This window comes from Hylobates moloch, unplaced genomic scaffold (genome assembly GCF_009828535.3).
Source record: "Hylobates moloch isolate HMO894 unplaced genomic scaffold, HMol_V3 SCAFFOLD_8, whole genome shotgun sequence".
Lineage (NCBI taxonomy): Eukaryota > Metazoa > Chordata > Mammalia > Primates > Hylobatidae > Hylobates > Hylobates moloch.
Genome location: NW_026652283.1, coordinates 43,709,376 through 43,726,955, shown reverse-complemented (window position 1 = coordinate 43,726,955; position 17,580 = coordinate 43,709,376). Strand labels below are relative to the sequence as shown.

General features: G+C 37.4%; 1 protein-coding gene and 1 pseudogene across 1 annotated transcript in view; one reads left to right on the top strand and one right to left on the bottom strand.

Moving 5' to 3' along the window:
• The window catches only part of HIVEP3 (HIVEP zinc finger 3), a 523,062-nt gene that overhangs the window by 78,867 nt on the left and 426,615 nt on the right, over positions 1-17,580 (top strand). The gene's annotated exons all lie outside the window — the stretch shown is intronic.
• The window catches only part of LOC131384044 (syncytin-1-like), a 77,565-nt pseudogene continuing 62,609 nt past the window's right edge, over positions 2,625-17,580 (bottom strand).

Genomic DNA, 17,580 nt, shown 5'->3' with positions numbered 1-17,580 from the left:
GGGCTTTGGTTATCAGGGACCAGATGTAACTTGCTTCTGCTGATCCTTACCTCACTTGAAGGGCCTCACAGGCACTACACACTTCACAATGAATGAACGAATGAATGAATGAATGAACAAAAGAAAATGGAAGCAATGTGGTTGGAGAAGAGGGCATAAATTTGAGGAAGATTTTGGAGAGACAACTAGGAATCACATAATGGTGCAGCGAGGATAAGATTTCTACATTAAACATCAGGGAAGCTGATCACCCTCTTATCTGTGATAGAGAATGGGAGGAAATTCATAAAGTGAGAAGCAAGAGATGATGAAGATTTTGATTATGAATATGTTGACTTACAGATTAAATTGATAAGATAAATTTAACTCTCTGTTGCAAAATCCAAATTGGATATAGAAGACAGATGAGCTAGAGAGAGTGTATCTTGAGGGAAGAGAGCCCTGAAGGAGAGCTGCTGCTTTATGGAAGGGCAAGTGAAATGCAGTTGAAAGCTGCCTTCAGAACCTTCCAGTCCAGTTTCTGCCACCTCCATTGTCAGGGAATGTCTAGTTGTTCACATAATTTATTTCTAACTACATGTTTTGGTTACTTACTATTTAAATATATTGCATGCACACTGATATGGTTTGGCCGTGTCCCCACCCAAATCTCATCTTGAATTGTACTCTTCACAATACCTACGTGTTGTGGGAGGGACCCAGTGGGAGGTAATTGAATCATGGGGGCAGTTTCCCCCATGCTGTTCTCATGATAGTGAGTGAGTTCTCATGAGATCTGATGGTTTTATAAGCATCTGGTATTTCCCCTACTGGCACTCATTCTGTCCCCTGCTGCTCTGTGAAGAGGTGCCTTCCACCGTGATTGTACATTTCCTGAGGCCTCCCCAGCCACACAGAACTGGGAGTCAATTAAACCTCTTTTCTTGATAAATTACCCAGTCTCAGACATTTCTTCATAGCAGCATGAGAACGGACTAATACACACACCAAGTGCACATATAGTAAGTTTACAGTTTGTAGAATTTACATAAAATGAACACAGTTCTCTCATCTCCACCCAGACAAGAAAAGATCACTCACAATTTCAGCACACCAGATACCTTATTTGTGCCCTCTCTCAGTCATTATCTGCCACCCATCAAACATAAACACTATTTAGGCTTATATTGCCATACTCTAATTTTGTCTCGTTTTAATCTTTATATAAATGGGATCATACAGCATGCTATCTTTTTGGCCTTTTCCCCTAAACATTATGTTATGAACTCCATCATCATGAGTTGCATAGATGCAACTCCATCATAACTAGAAGTGTAAGCTTGTTTTCCATGTTTTAAATAATTCTTAGAAGGGCATTTCAAATGCTCCCTTCTTCTTTCAGTATTTAATTGCTTTTATGGTCAAAGACTTTAATGTGTCTCATGATACTCTCTAAGTGGCAAGACAGAAGCAAAGCTATGTGTTAGAAATGTGGGAATTTCCAGCACAGTCAGGAGCAGAAACTAGGGGATTGCATTCTAATTATTTTTCTTCCTTAAAGTTCAAATGTGGTTAGAATGGTAACTGACTAGCTCAATATGCCTTCAATTTCTGGCCAGATATATTACATGTTTAAACAAGAACATATCTCCCTGTTAACAGAGTATCATTTTTACTTGTATGGACCAATAAGACCATTTGCTATAACAGCAACTCAAAGAATTTCAGATGCAAAGTTTTATTTTTTAAACCAATAGTCTTTATGTTTTTAGGGCAGTATGAGGTTTACAAAATATTGATCTGAAAGTACGGAGAGAGTTCCCACATATCTCTTTGCCCTCTTCACATAGTGTCCCCTATTATTTACATGTTATATTAATGGAGTACAAAATGCAAAGTTTTAAAACTGAGTCAGAGGTAAATGCTTCCCAGGTGGCAGTAGCTCACAGCATAGTGATTTTTCTATTTTCCTGTGAGAATAGAGGGGAAGGCATGGATGGGATAGAGCATTCTACTCAGAAGCACAAATGCAATTATTATGGATCCATGCCGATACAAAGCTTTGATTAGAAACAAGCATCAGAATCTTAAAACACCTCTTAAGTTAATCACCAATGTGTTACTCCTGGTTATACAAAGTCCAAGGTGCAAAGTGTTCCCAGGGAAGAAAGTTTCTGTAGGAAATACTCTAGGGGCTGGTGGAGGAGGAGAGCATGGTACCGTGTTTTTGTTTGTTTGTTTGTTTGTTTTGTTTTTTTTTTTGCAGTTGCAAGATTTAATAGAGTGAAAACAGAGCTCCCATACAAAGGGAGGGGACCCAAAGAGGGTAGCCATTGCCGGCTGGAATGCCCGGGTTTATATCCTGATCATTGTCCCTCTCGCTGTGCTCTCAGATGATAGATGACTGGCTATTTCTTTACCTCCTGTTTTTGCCTAATTAGCATTTTAGTGAGCTCTCTTTACTACCTGATTGGTCGGGTGTGAGCTAAGTTGCAAGCCCCGTGTTTAAAGGTGGATGTGGTCACCTTCCTAGCTAGGCTTAGGGATTCTTAGTCGGCCTAGGAAATCCAGCTAGTCCTGTCTCTCAGTCCCCCGTCTCAACAGGAAAACCCAAGTGCTGTTGGGGAGGTTGGCCGATGACGGCTCTAACTGCTTCCTGCTGAATTGGGGCACAGTAGGGGTCGTGCAGTTGAGATTTCCTCAGGAGGGGTGCCTTCAATGTCATCAACATCAGAGCATGGGCTAGCAGGCTGGTCCAGGGATCCATGGTAGATTTTAGTTATGGACTGCCTCTGGGGCTACATTTGAAGAACAATTTGTAGCTTTACAGCTTCGATTCTGGAAGAGACAAGCTTAACAAGGAGGTTAAAGATACAGAGTCCAAAGAGGAGTAACAATGTTATAGCTGCTAGAGGTCCTAAGAAGGGGAGAATCTAGGGCATCCATTGGCTGAGGAGGCCCCAGGGTCTGGTGTTTTGAAGCTCCTCTGCTCTATGTTGTATTCAGTCTTGAATTTCTTTAACTTTCTCGGTGACGATTCTGGATTGATTAACATAATAACAGCATTCTTCCCCTAAAAATAAACAGGTTCTCCCTCTTTTGGTGATAAAGTCTAAAAGCTCTTCGCTTTTGAAGGACCACTGCTGCTAGGGCGTTAAGTTGATCTTACAAGATGACCAGGGAGTCACCGACCCGTTCCATGTCTCCATTTAGTTCTTGAGATAGTCTGTAGAACTGAGTAGAGGTTGTGATACCGCCAGTGCCAGTACCTAGTGCATCTAGCACTCCTGCTCTGATAACAAAAGGAAGAATGGGTACTCTTTTGTTGCAGGGCTTAGATACAACATAATTGTATAAATCTTGCTCAGTGTAGATGGTCATAGGGGGCACTAAGAATGAGAGGAAGCATGTAGATTCTGAAGAGCTAGTCAAACAACGATAGGCTGAGGTACCACAGACAAAAAATATTCCTGAGGGTAGGCAGATATTTGTGTGGGAGGAGTTACCCACCTGATGCATTAGGAGTTGGTCGTGTCTATAGTATTGCTAAAGTTTACACAGGTGAGGTTCGAGGTGTGGATTATTTCCAGACTGGAAACAAGAGGTCCTACTAAAACGGAAGTGGTGTTTATTTCTGGGCTGAAAGCAGACTTAAAACATCCTCAAAGAAGTATGGTCTAGCTGGCAAAATAAATTAGGCACACAGATAATGTTAATAGTTTGTCTGTGTGTAGAGAAGATGGAGAAGGGGGCCTCAGAAAGTGAAGTGGGAATATTTGGCTGGGCAGACTAAAGAGATCAATGAATTCAGGCTCAGGAATTTGGACTCAAGGCAGGTAGTGGGAAGCCACTGAGGATTTCAGATTGTTTTGATTTTTATGGATTACTTTGTTTATTTTCTATTTAATTTTTTTTAAATTATGCAAAACATTTACATGCTTTTGAACTTAAAACTATAAAATATGATACATTCAAAGAGATCCAGCTTCCACCTAAATCTCCTTCCCATTGTTCTTTCCTCTCTCCTATAGGTAACCCATTTTATTAATTTTTGGTTTATCTTTCCATTTCTTCTTTTTGAAAATATAAGCAAATATGTGGCTGGGCGCGGTGGCTCATGCCTATAATCCCAGCACTTTGGAAGGCGGACGGATCACGAGGACAGGAGATCGAGACCATCCTGGATAACACGGTGAAACCCCGTCTCTACTAAAAAATAAAAATAAAAAAAAATTAGTTGGACATGATGGTGGGCGCCTGTAGTCCCAGCTACTCGGGAGGCTGAGGCAGGAGAATGGCGTGAACCTGGAAAGTGCAGCTTGCAGTGAGCCAAGTTCACGCCACTGCATTCCAGCCTGGGCGACAGAGTGAAACTCCGTCTCAAGAAAAAAAAAAAAGAAAATATAAGCAAATATGTATATATCTTCCTTTTTATATTAAAAAAAAGTAGCATGTTATGTTCATTCTTCTGAATTTTGTATTTTCACTTACATTCCTTCATATCAATATATATTTTCCTCACTCCTTTCTGTGTCTGAGAATTATTCATATAATTCTCAATTTTATGAATGCATCATAATTTATTCAACTAGTCCCCGATTCATGGACATTTGGGGGTTGTTTTCAGTTATTTACTGTTACAAATTGTGTTTTGATAAATAGCTTTGTGTATGTATCATTTTATATATTGCTAGTGTGTCTTTGGGATAGATTCCTAGCTTAAAGGATCAAGGCTTAGGTAATTTGGCCATACATTGCAAAAAAATTCCACAGGGGTTATACCACTCTGCATTCTTGCTAACAGTGCATGCAAGTCTCAGATTCTTCACAGTCATGCCAGTAGGGTATGTCACCAAACTTTTGGATTCTTGCATGTCTGATAAGGGGAAATGGTGTCTTGGTGTAGTTCTAATTCGCATCCACAGAAACTACTGATATTTTAGGGATAAATCAGCGGGCCTTAACAACTTTAAATGTGGAGGCCAATGAGAATGAGAAGAGTAAAAGGATGAAAAGATCAAGGAGAGCAAATATAGGTGACAATTTATCATTTGAGTTGCTTATGGGACACCCATGTGGATGTGTTAATTGCGCCTTGGGATCTAAGAAAGACATCATACATCCACATAAAGATGGTGGTTGAAGTTGTGAGATTGCATGAGACTGCCAATGCTGGAAATGTAGATAAGAAGAAGGGCAAGAAAATATATTTCTAATACAGCCACAGTTGGATAAACCAAATCATCTTCTTTCTCTATGTCCTTCCTCCCTTTTTCTATTATTTTTGAGGTTTTAATTTTTATTATTAATATTATTATTTTCAGACTTAGAGGTGACAGATCTGCTGTGTCCCCTACTGAAATACTTGAGAAAAGAATGACAAAGGAAATTGGTGGATTACACTTGCCACTGAAAGTGTGGTCCAGCGATCCAGTAGCAGAGAGATCACCTGTGAGCTTGTTAGAAGTGCAGAAGTTCAGACCCCAGCGCAGATCTATGGCTTAGAAACGGTGTTTTCTCAAGATGTGTGGGCAATTCATGGCTTCTCCATGCCCTTTTGATCAGCTGGACTTTGCTGGACAAAGTAAAAAGTTGTCTGGTTGTGCCTTAAATTTATAATTCCAGATCATAACCGGGTGCTCTGTATTTTCTACTATGTTTCTCCAGTGGGCCTGCTTTCACAATCCCAAGGTTATTACTTCACACTTTTTCCCCTTCTGCAAGTTTCACTTAACCTCCCTGCTTATTCTCAAACCATGTCCTTCCCTATTTTATGTAGAAAGTTGAAGCCATCAGATGGGAATTCCCTCACACTTCCACCACCAAATTTATCACCATGCTGGCATTTACACCCCCTTTCCTTCTTCTCTGTAGTGTGATGGAAGAAGTATTCCTTCTTAGATCATAGACCACTCTTCCTATGTGTGCCTGGATTCTATTCCCCTTCTCTAGGATCGGCTCCTTGGCCATCGTCTTCCAGTGCCATCAATGGCTCCCCCTTTTCTGGATCATTCCCATCAGTAGACAAACCTGATGACATCAACTGTCTTTTTAAAAACCACCTCTTCCTTGACTGCTTGCCCTACTCTACCCACTGCCCCATTCCTGTGCTTCCCTTCACAGTAAAACTTCTTGAAAGAATTGCCTTCATGCTGTCTGCCTTCCATTCACTTTTCAGTGTGTTTCAGCCTGGCCTCTAACTCACCACACCATGGAAACTGCTCTTGTCAAGGTTATCAGTGACCTCAGTGATGTCAAATCCAATGGATACTTTCAGCAAAATTTGACACATTTGACCATCTTGAAATGTTCCCTCTTGTGGTTTTTGGGACACCGTACTCTGCTGGGTTTCCTCTTCTACCTGCCTTTTGGTGTTGATGTTTTCTCTCTTTCTTTCTCTCTCTCTCTCCCCCCCTCCCTCCCTCCCTCCCTCCTTCCTTCCCTTTCCTCCTGTCCTCTCTCTCTCTCTCCTCTATCTTTACCAGCTTCTCTCTTTATCCTCTCTCTTCATGCTCTCCGGTTATACTTGTGCTCTCTCACTTCCCCCACCTTCTCAAATCTTCTCTCCTTTCATTCTCAATTTTTTTCTTTAGAGGCAACATTCATTTTATAGCTCGCCATAACCTTCCCATTCCCTGTTGCCTTTTACACCACGTGTTTCATGCATTTACATTGACTACCTGGCTTCTGTGGCCATTTGTGTTTGGGATCACTCTCCTAAGCCACATATTGTAGATATTTATGTAAACATTTTTCTCTCTTTCTTGATAGTATGTTCTCTAAGAGTTCGTTTCACCTCCAACAGTGCCTAGCATAGTGCCTTGAGAATAATAGAAATAAAATTTATTGAATAAAATAAATAAGCAAATACATATGTACATGCAAAGATTCTTGAAAATCTGAAATTTAAACATTTTCACTGTAAAGAGGGTACATAAGAAAAATGCCTGGAACAGTATTGGGCACCTAGTGGGCATTTGGGGTTTTTGGTTAACTAATTGAATGTTAGCAATCTGTAGATTTCTGATATGACAAATAATGACTCACTCACCATTTAGAAGTATTCTGAAGTATCTATATTTTAAAAAATTCAGCTCAATTATATATTTCATTAGAAGTAGAAATATGAGGCAGAGAATGTCAGGATATCAGAAAAATATGATTGAATATTTAGTGACTTCTGACATAAATGGCTGTTAAGAATAAAACAAAGTATTTTACATTAATGTGAGTATATCTTTTATGTATGGTTCAAAAATCATTTTGTAATTAATAGTACTAAATGAAAATACTAATAGCCTAAGGCTAGGTGCCTCAGACTAAAGTAAAATAGTCAATAATGTGATCGAATTATGAATAATAAAAATATATTAATAATGAGAATTGAAAAATGGGAAATAAAAAATAAATAAAAAGAAAAAAAGAAAAATGGGAAATAAAAACAATGATTTGGAGATGGAAGATATATATTTAGCTTAATAACCTCAGGCAAGTCCTGTGTCTTGGTTTTCTTAGGTCTAAAACAAGAAGATTGGATTTAGTTATCTCTAAGTTCCTTTCCAGCTATAAAATCTTTGTATTTATGTAATAAATAAAGGGCTGCTAGTTCTATGATCCTGATGTTTACATTTTCAATGCATGTTTGATTCTGTTCAGAGAAAATACCTGGTAAGCCCTAATGGAAACCATCTGTTAGAAAAGGAAGGAGACAGAATCGTGGAGCTCTGTTGACTTCCCTGTCTTACCAGCGAAGAGAAGAGGTGTAGTAATTCTTAAAAAGGAAGAAAGAAGAGAGATCAAAGTGGAAGAAGGAAAAAATAAAAAGAAGAAAAAGGACTAAGCACTTTCCTCTTTCCTCTGAGAGACTGTGGTGGCTCTCCCACCTTTCTGGAGACTCGTCAGCACCTGCCTGGTGGACAGCACCACATCTCTTAAATTCTAAGGTTCTAACCCCTCTATTCCCAAATTCTGGAGTTCACTAACAAAGTGGTTTGCATTCTTTAAAAAATGAAATGAAACCAAAGAGGGACACACAGAGGGCTTCCAAAATAAAATGCTAGATCTTAAATTGGGTGCTTGGTTTATGAATTATTTTGTATTGATCAACTTTCCATTATAAAATAAATGAATTAAAAATATATATCACAATAAAACAAAAAGAAAAGCCATTCTCATTTAAAAAGAGGCCTTATCTCCAGAGAAATAATTAGAGGCTATCATCTATCAATCCTAAAGGGTTTTAGTAAAAACCCTTACTGCTCCCTCCAAGGTATAAGGTAAGCTGAGGTAAGCAAGCAGGGTAGTGGCAAAGATCACATGTGAGAACAAGAATGTGAAGAGGAAAATAGAAGGGATCTAGATATTTGATGAAGTCCAGAAAGGCTGGCTTTGATATGAACAGCAGCATTTCAGTCAGGCTCATGAGAAGCTCCACAATGCAGAAGTCAAAGAATATGATCTTGCCTTTGAGCAGAGTCTGATGAAAATTCCTACAGTGGGACTCAGATTCCCCCATATTTTTGTATTTAGGTTATGACAATGAGACTAAGAACCAGATTGTCACTAACAGAAAGCAAAATCTCAGCATAATTTTCATTGTGTGGAGTTCAGAAATGCATTTGAACTGCAGGCTTCATCATTTGTATCTCTGACCATTTGCTTTTATGCCTGGAGGAAGGTCCAGGCAGTCACTAACTGCTCAAATCCTTCCATTCTGGACTTGCTCTTCCTCTGTCAGTTCTCATCCATACTTTGTTTCTGAGTGTTCTAGATGGCATTAATCAACATTCATCAGTGGCTTGGTTACACTGAATTATCTTGGTTCCCTTTCCCCATTACTTCATCTTCCCCTGAACTTCCTCCTTCTCCTGGACTCATTAACACTCATTCTTGGCATTCAGTAGATGTTGATTGAGCACTTACTATGTGTTAGTTACTGTTCCAGGTGCTGGGGACAAGTGGGTGAACCACATATACATGGCTTCTGCATTGATGCAGGGTATGGTATGGTGGGGAAGGAGAAGGTAGATGTTAAACAGCCTTCTACAGAGGTTAATACATATTTTGGTCCATGCCGTATAGAGAAGATGTGGTGCTATGAGAGACAATATCAGGGGTGACCTACTCAAAATAGAGTGGTCAGGAAACTCAGCTCTGAGGAGGTGGCATTTAAATTGCGTCCTGAGTAATAAGAGGGAGCCAGGCAAGTGAAAGAGAGGAAAGCGTGTTCCATGCAGAAAGTAAAGTAAGTGCAAAGGCCAGGATAAGAAGACTGTGGCACTGGAAGACCTGAAAGAAAGCTGGTGACACACCCCAGACACATACAGTGGTGTTAACAGATAAAAACAATAGTTGATTTGTCCACATATGGAATACTTTGTGCAGATCTGGGCACACTACTCTTAAGGTGCTGGCATGAACAAGTGCTCATGATTGGTTGTTCAGTCTTGAATGTATGGCATGACTCTACATATACAGTGTACCAGTTAGGATTCTCAGTTGCAAGTGCTAGAACGTCCAATCGGAAGTTTCTTAAGCAAAATAGATATTTATTAGTTGACATATCTGAAAAGTCCATGACCAGGGATACCCTCAGGCCTGGCTTTATCAATGGTTCAAATGTTTTAGACTGGCACTGTCCACTAGAGATAAAATGTGAGCCATATGCATCATCACTTCAACATGTAATCAAAATAAAAATTATTGGTGAGATATTTTGCGTTCCTTTTTTCCTTCTAAGTCTTTGAGATGCAGTGTGTCTTTTGTACTTACATCACATCTCTGTACTGGTCACATTTCAAGTGTTCAACAGCTACATATGGCTAGTGGCTACCATTTTGGATAGTACTTACATCACATCTCTGTACTGTTCACATTTCAAGTGTTCAATAGCTACATATGGCTAGTGGCTACCATTTTGGCTCTAAAAGAGTCCTGTGACCACCTTGAACCAACATCATGACCAGGAAGAAAGTGTTGTGCTCAGCAGTTTAGAACCAAATCACATGCTGTACCCCAAGACTGCAGGAGAGGGGTAGGCTCCATGTGAACTCTGTGTATAGAATATATATTTATTATTTTTGGCCACCCAGTATCCATTTATCTGACTTTGGATAATAATGTTGGGGGATCAATTCTCCCCATGTAAAGAGGACTGGAAAGAAGACCATTAATGGAGGTTATCTCTGGAAAGAATGATTCCAGGGCTAATAAATTGTACCACTTTTATTTTCTGTTCTATAGATTTCAGTTTTTAGTTTATTGCTACTAGCATGCACTATTTTATTTTTATTTATGCTTTTAATGAAGAATATAAACATAGCTTTCTTTGCTGTAAAAAGGTTAGGACCAAATAGGGAGAATGATCTAATACTGGGGTAACCAAATGGTTTTCCTAGGACAGCCCTGTCTTATACCAGTGATTATAGTGTAATTATTAATACCTTTACCTCCAGTGTGTAATTATAGTGATTATAGTGTAGTTATTAATACCTTTACCTCCAGTGTGTCCCATCATAAGAGCATATGGTCATCCAATATAATAATACTTTAAAACCATCATGGTACTGATATGGTTAATTCAGACTTCACAAATACCTTGAGATAACAGAATGATTTGATAGATACACCTTGAACCCCAATAAAAGACAGAACAGTCACACCTTGTATTTCTGCATCATCAGGAAATGAGGCATTCCAAGAGTTAATTTTTCTAACTGAAGCTTGCCCTCTAAGCATCAAAATGTTTTAACATTTAACTACTTTTGATGGAAATATTATTCTGTGATATTTTGTATTTTCCCAACTTCTTAAGTGGAGTAGACCAAACATAATGGAACTACTTCTTGTTGACACAAGTTATTGCAGAGCTTTCCACCTGGTGGACAAAAGCTCACTGGTGTGTTGTGAATGGATTACAGGTGTGTGGAAATATGATCCCTCCATCTCCACCTCTCAGGGAAACCAGGCCAGGCTTGAGGGGTGACAGAAGCCCCTGGATCAGTTGCCTCTTGCTGAGTCATCTGAATAGATTCATTTTCTGTGTGCATCTTGACTTGCACATGAGTCATCTGAATAGATTCATTTTCTGTGTGTGTCTTGACTTGCAGTAGGTCGGGAAGCATTAGTTACTGCTTTGTATTATAGTTCAGAGATCCTGGCAGGTGACCCTCCATCTTGGGGTTACAGAGGGTTATTTACATTTACCCTTGAACTGAATTTCCCTGAATTGACTACTTCTCCTTGCCCTTTGTAGCACTCTTCCTTTTTACTTTGCAGGCAATTGCCACTGCTTGTTACTGTCTTTCCTATGTAGTCTGCTATCTTATTTTACACAGGTTTGTTTAGGTTAGGTGAAATATACTTGAGTATAGCTTGACTCTGTTAACTGAAGATTTAGTGGTAGCTGTTCACATTGTTGTCTTTGAAACTCATTGCTGTGCTGTTGCTATGCTCCAGGTATCTAAGATGATCTTAGAATATCACATTATGTTTCCTCATTAGAGATGGTAGAAATCTTATAGAGGGCTCTTTATTCTTAGTTAGTTGTAGTTTATTTTTTATATATATATATTATATATAAAATATATACGTACATATGTATACAGAGAGAGAGTGAGAGAGACGTTTAAAAAACATGGAGGACAGTTATGCCCTCTTTGCAAACCAATCTCAGAAAGGTCAGTTGTCATGTTCACTCAACAAATAGTCCCTTGTTGCCATTCTGAAACTGAATGTCCTTGTGGCTGGACAACTGGACTCAGCCAATAAGGCATTTCTGATGCTTTTGTTTTCTTATGCAAGGATGGACCTTTTCCAGCATTGTAAATGACAGCAGGAAATACTCAATGGGGCACAGGAAATAATTAACATCATCTGGGATAGTCTGGCTCAGAAGTTAAAAGTAAGGACTTTAAAATCTGACCTGGGATTGAATTCTAGTTCTAGCATATGTTAATTCTGTGGATTAGACGAGTTTCTTAGTCCCTCTGAGTCCCACTTCTCTCACTGAGTTGTTGTGAAGATGAAATGAGAACATGTTTGCTATTAGCTAAGGATAGTTTTTGGCTAGTAGTGAGTGGTCACTAAATTGTAGTTGTTTCATTATCATTTTTAATAATAATAATATATGGAGTAGTTAATGATTAATGACAAGACTTACCTTTGGGGAAGCTAGAATAAATAATAAAACATAAGTATAATATTTTTGTCATTGGCCTAATTTTGAGTAATTAGTTGCCTGTCATATTTCTCACTCAGTAGTGACATGTATGAACAATTCTGAAATTAAATGGACTAGAAAGCCTCTAGAGTTATTTTATTCTTCACTATCCATGGTGTTTACTATGTGGCATCATATTCTTTGCCAGGCAATTGCAGGCTGGTAGATGCTTTCAGCAAGACAGTTGTCCTGGATTATAACTGACTGATAGTTTACACAGATTCTGCCCTCCACTTTTTGAAAAATTGGTACATTATTTGTACTTTACTTAACTCCTATAGGATTTTCCCCATATATCTTACATTTCTCAAAAACAACAGATAGAGATGTTTTTGGAACATCTGTCATTCCTAAAGCTCTTTAAGCAAGTTTCCAAGAGGATAGTGATTACCCTGACCAACTGCTGTACCTTCTTCTGTTTGCTGTTGCAAAAGATGCAGAAGTACCTATAAGAAGGTAGACTCCTAGTTTCTTCTCAAAGATGTAGAGAGCTGGGAAGGATTGTTCCTAAACTTATAGTGAAAAAAAATCTTTACGAATAGAAAGTTCACAACTTTTCTTGAGCTCACTGGAGTCCTAACGTTGCTGGGTACGCAGCAGGCCCCAAATCGAGAAAGAGATAGGTATCTTCAGGGAGAAATGAGATAAGAGCTCTGACTTACCTAAGCAAGAAACATACCTGTATGAATTCAACTAAGGTGGTTGTTGAATAGGTGGAATCTGGCCTAATGAACTCTAGTAGAAGAGGGCAAAGCCCTAGGGATAATAAATAAAAGGAGATCACACTTTCTTTCTTAGACTCATTTCTCCATGAACCCCATCACAGGTTCACAGAAATGGTTGGGAGAGTCTACAGAAAATCTCCCTTGTAGTGAATTGCTGGAGGAGAGGAAAAGAAACTGCTGTGAGAGGGGTGAGAAATTCTACCTGGACCTTTATTCCCTACCTCCCCTATGAACAGAAGCCTTAATTAGTGTGACATGTATGTAGAAGGGAGCAAACATTATCACTCTTAGGATACTGGTAAAATCCCATTACATCTAAGATAAGGGAACAGGGCAAAAATCTTAATTCCTGGGGAAAGGATGGGTATACATTCTGGATTCAGAAGTGACCCAGGGGAGGGATGGGATCACTGGGAAGGATGCTGCTTCAGGACTCAGTGATATAGTGCTTGCCTAGGACTACAGCCTAATCAGAACAATAGAAACCATTTCCTCCACACACCCCCAAGCCAGGCTAACAAGAGAAGGCAGAAAAAGAAAAGAAAAGAAGAAAAAACAGAAGGAACAAAAAAACAGCTAGCAAAATAGATTTTAATTTAACCATATCAATAATCACATTAAACATGAATGGTCTAAACATACCAGTTAAAAGACGGAGATTGTCAGATTGTATAAAAAATTAAGAACCAGCTATACACTTTCTATAAGAAACCCACTTTAGTTATAAGACAGATAGGTTAAAAGTAATAGAATAGAAAAAGATATGCTGTGCAAACACTAATCAAAATAAAGCTGAAGTCTTTATATTAATATCAGACAAATGAGACTTTTAGAACAATGATTATTATCTGGGATAAAAAGGAACATCAAATAATTATAAAAGGCTTGATTATCCAAGAAGACATAACAATACTAAACATGTATGTACCTAACGACAGAGTTTCAAAATACATGATGCAAAAGCTGTTAGAATCAAAAAGTGAAATAGATAATTTCACAATTACAGTTGAAACAGTGCTTGTTTTTCAGTAAATGATAGAACAAATGGAAAGAAAATCATCAAAAATATAGATGACTTGAGCAATATTATCAACCAACTTGACCCAGTTGATATTTATAGAATACTTTATACAACAACACTTCTTTCTAAAGTGCATATGAAACATTCTCCAAATGATACTATATTCTGGGCCATAAAGCAAATTTAACAACCTTAAAAGACTAGAAATGATAGAAAGCATAGTCATGAACTATAATGGAATTAAGCCAGAAATCAATAATAGAAAGATAAGTGGAAAATCTTCAAATGTATGGGGATAAAACAACACATATCTAAATAAACCATTTGTCAGAGGAAGTCTTAAGGCAATTAAAAAAGCATTTTGAACTGAATGAAAAAGAATTACAACATATCACAATTTGGGAAATGAAGCTAAAGTAGTGTATAGATGGAAATTTATAGAGTTAAATGCTTACACTACAAAAGAGGAAAGGTCTTCAATCAGTAAGGTAAGCATCCACCCTAAAAAGAAAAAAACTAGATAAAGAAGAACAAATTAAAACTAATGCAAGCAGAAGGAAGAAAATAATAGGAGCAAAAATCAATACATTTGAAACAAAAAAGCAATTTGGATATATCAATCAAACCAAAAGCTAGTTCTTTGAAAGATCAGCAAAATTAATGAACTTCTAGGCGACTGACCAAGAAAAAAGAAGATACAAATTATCAATATCAGAAATGAAAGAAGGGACATCACTCCTGACCCTATAGACATTAAAAGAATAATAAGGTAGTGCAACAAACAACTCTGTGCCCATAAATTTGACAGCTTAGGTGAAATGAACCAATTCCTTGAAGGACAGACATACTAAAATTCATTCAAGAAGAAATATATATCTTCAATAGTCCCATATCTTCTAGGGAAATTGAAGTTATAGTTAAAAGCCTTCCAAAAACAAACAAACAAGCACAAAACAAAACAAAACAAAAAAACGCAAGGCTAGTTCAACACTGGAAAATCAAACAGTGAAATTAAATATATTTACAGAACTAAGGAAAAGAAAAACCATGATTATCTCAATAGATTTACAAAAAGCACTTTAAAAATTAATCATCTATTCATGATTAAAACTATCTGCAAACTATGAATAGAAGGCAATTTTCTTAACCTCATAAAGAGCATCTACAAAAGGCTACAGCTAACGATACACCTACTGGTGAAAAACTAAACACTTTCCCCTTAATACAAAAACAATGCAAGATGTTCTCTCTTATGACTCCTATCTGACTTCGTATGGAAAGTCCTAGATAGTACAATAATGCAAGAAAAAAAAATAAAGGCTTAAAGATTTAAAAGGAAGAAAGGAAACAATGTCTTTTCACGTATAACTTTATTGTCTTTGTAGAAAAACCCAAAGGATCAGTAAAAAGTTTCTAGGACTAATAAGTGAGTTTAGTAAGGTTGCAAGATACAAAGTCAATTGTATTTCCCTTCATGCTAGCGATGAACGTATGGACTTTGAAATTTAGAGAGCAATAGCCTTTTCAGTAGCACCAAAACCCACAAATTCTTAGGTATAAATCTAACAGAAACAATATTCAGGATATGTATGCTAAAATCTAGAAAATCCTGGTGAAAGCAATTAAAGAACAGTAAAATAAATAGAGATACTATATTCATGGATTGGAAGACTCAATATTGCTAAGATGTCAGTTTGTCCCCATTAAAACAAATCTGAAAAAGCACAAAGTTGGAGGACTCAGACAGTACCCAATTTCGAGACTTGTTAACGAAGTTATAATAATCAAGGAAATGTAGTGTTGACAAAATGATAGATACAATAATCAGTGAAACAGAGTTGAGAGCCCAGAGGTAGACCCACACAAATATAATCACCTCATTTTTGACAAGGGTGAAGAAATGAGTCTTTTCAATAAAGGGTGTTGGAACAATTGGATATCTATATGCAAGAAAATGAACCTCAACACATACCTCACACCTTAGAAAACAAGTGAGAAAAAGATCATAGATCTAAATGTAAAAGATAAAACTACAACACATCTAGAAAAAAAATCATAGGAGAAAATATTTATGACCTTTGGTTTGGCAAAGAGATTTTAGATACAACATTAAAAGCACAATCAATAAAAGAAACATTAATGAATTGAACTCGAAATAAAAATTTTGCTCTGTGAAAGACAATGTTAAGGGAATAAAAAGACAAGACACAGATTGTGAGAAAATATTTGCAATCACATATGTAATGAAGGACTTGTATCCAGAATATATAAAGAACTTTCAAGCTTCAGCAAGAAAGTAAACAACTCTATAAAAAATGGGCAAAATATTTGAACGTATCTTTTACCAAAGAAAGCATATGATGGCAAATAAGCATATGAAGAGACACCTAACATTATTTTTAATTAGGGAAATCAAAGTTAAAACCACAATGAACTATCATGCATATCAATTAGAATAGCTACAATTAAGAAAAAACAAACCTGACAACAGTAAGTGTGTGCTGGCAAGGATGCAGAGCCACTGGAACTCTTTCATGTTCTTGTTAAGAATGCACAATGGTACAACCACTTTGGGAAGTAGTTTGGCAATTTCTTATAAAATTAAAGATATACTTATTATATGATCCAGCAATCCCACTCCTTGGTATTTACTCAAGTGATTGAAATTTTGTGTTCACTTAGAAACCCACACATGAATATTTATAACAGCTCTACACATAAACACCCAAACTGGACACAACTGAGATGTTCTTCAACAGGCAAACAGAAGTGATATATCCATAAAATGGAACACTGTTCATCTGTAGAAAGGCACAAGTATTGATTCATGCAACATCATGGATGAATCTTAAATCCATTTTGCTGAGTGAAAGAATCCAGACCCAAAAAGTTCATATTTTACTATTCCATAGGACACTTTAGAAAAGGCAAAACTACAGTTATGGGAAATGCATTGCCAAGGGTTGGGGTTTGGGTTGGGGTTGACTGCAAGGGAGCAACATGAGGTAACTTTGTGGCTGATGGAACTGCTTTATATGGTACTGTGCTGGTGGCTACAAAACTCTATGTATTTGTCAAACCCATAGATCTGTACACCATAAAGTGTAAATTTTACCATATGCAAATTAAGAACAAAATCAATCAGGATACTCAGGAACCCAAGATGTAATGCAGAATATGACAAATGAATCTAACTGCATTGCACATGTATAACATAAATTCATTGAAGATGATGAGGAAGAAGGGAGCTGACCTAAGTAACTTTGGAATCCTGTAAGGCTAAAGACAAAAAGAACTGTACACAGACACTGTACTCTACATGATAAATCTGTCCTTCACAGGGGTATGTGTCAACCATTCTAAAACTATTTTACATATATACTAGGAATGAACAAATAAGTAAATATATTATTGATAATAAGACGCAGGTGTCTGTCTGAGAAAGAAGTTACTAATAAGCAAAGCAGAATGATGGAGTGAATCCATGATGTTTGATTAGAGTCAGAGGTATCAGTATTAACTCATGTTTAAACATATATATATATAAACACATATACACACACTCACACATATACACTGATAGATACGGAAATATAGCTGTGTATTCATGGATAAATATACATACGTATGTTTCC